Consider the following 1,970-nt stretch of genomic DNA (forward strand, 5'->3'; position numbering starts at 1 on the left):
TTTTTATTTCTTTTTTAAAATTTAATATATTTATTTTTATTGCAAGAAAGGAAAAAAAAAAAAAGTCGAGGGTCAGGCCTATAATTTTAGGGTAGGTCGGGTTACGCCAATCAAACAATTTTTATTATCTATACTATACTAAATTATACCTGATCTCATGTACCAATACCTTGTGTATTGGTACATGATTCAGCAGTATACTTCAGCAATAGCGAATAAGTGGTCGTTTTTTTTACTCTTTTCAAAGCGTCACATGTACACCAAATACAGCCCCGAAATGGTCTACTTTTAGCGTGCCTTAACTCCGAAACAGTTTAGTCAAAGTTAAAAATGCGATCCCCAACCCTTTGCTTACCTTGGACGAATTTGCAGTATTTTCCGCTAGCTCCGTGTTGGAAAATGTCCGGTACTTGCCGGTACAAACATAGAAATGGCCACATTTGCTTCAGTCCTGGTATGAATATTTCTTCCGTAATCCAATGGTTCCAACGTGGGCATCACGATGATAGTCTCCTACACAACCAGATTGTGTCGGCCTGGCGCTTCGTCGATCCTAAAAGTGAGGACAGCGTGAGCTCTTACCTGCGTAAAAGTCTGTTCGACAAAGGCAATAAGGATGATTGACAGCGCCGTTCATTGGGTGGAGCCATTACGGCATGACAGCAGACAGGTTGCGCTGTTCTCTGACCTTGACTGTTAAATCACGTAGACATACCGTGACCTGGGTACACGATACAAAGCTGGGGGATGCGACTGCGGCCGCCATTTTGACACGCGGTATCTACTCTTCAGAAAAATTACTTTTGGTGACGTTTTATATCAAACAATTTTCGATAACGGATTTCTACTAGGATTTCAAATTTTTATTAATGAAGGTGCATATAGTTTTGAGGAATAACACGGGATGTTTGAGTTTTATTTCAACTGGTGGTGTAGGAAGGTGAGTGAATTCGTGAATGAGGCCGGGATTGAGGTTTCGTTGCTTCAGCGATCCGATAGTAGGATCTGTAAACGTAGGCTAAAATGTCTAATGACGCCATGTTTACATGAAAACATTAGCTGTTCTTGAGGTCAGTGTCGTTGAATTCGTTACCTAAATTCCTTTCAGGATATTCTGATTTCACTTATTTATGATGTGTACGAAAATTCACCATATAAACTCAAAAGTGTGAATGCAAGCTGTTATTGCTGACAATAGAAACATTGTTGCAAAGTCATTAAAAACAGGTATGTATTACAGACGTTCTTTGGCCGAAACGAGATACAGGCCAGTTAGGCAGTCTAATACTAAATGTATAATAAACTACCTTTTCCTATACCCCAATTCAAGACGCACGACCTATTCTTATAATTCTATACTATACTAAATGTATACTATAATACACTATAATAATATTGCATGATTGCAATGATGATAGACTTTTCGATCAATCATCAATCAATGCATGAATCATGTGAATTGAATGATCAATCAATATTATGAATATATGCAACCAATGTATAATTGTATTGTACATGATGTATGAATAAGCCCTTTAAAATAAGAACTTTAGACACGATTCAATTGAATCTTTGACATTGGTTGATGGGTCTATCAAATCTGCAGTCTAGCCTAGCTACCTACCTTAACTGTCAACTTCTATGAACTATTAAACACTTCTTGTCTTGGACCAAACACGAGACTTTTCCCATGAACAGCAAAATCCGTGGCAGGGTTAATATGTTTTTATTATGGTTACCTGCTGGTACCGAGTTGTTTTCATAGTATTTGCGAGTGTCATACACAAAGGAGCCGCAAAAATATCGAGAATATTGGGTCATGAACTTTCACGGAAGTGGCTTGTAAATTTTATTATAAAATTGAAATTCTTGATTATCTAAGCTGTATTATGAACATTTTCACAGACAGAGCAATTACGATATATTTTTAGATTGGGTTTATTTTATTATAAGTAGCAAATAGCTAAAAA

The sequence above is a fragment of the Amphiura filiformis genome, chromosome 20, assembly GCF_039555335.1.
Source record: "Amphiura filiformis chromosome 20, Afil_fr2py, whole genome shotgun sequence".
Lineage (NCBI taxonomy): Eukaryota > Metazoa > Echinodermata > Ophiuroidea > Amphilepidida > Amphiuridae > Amphiura > Amphiura filiformis.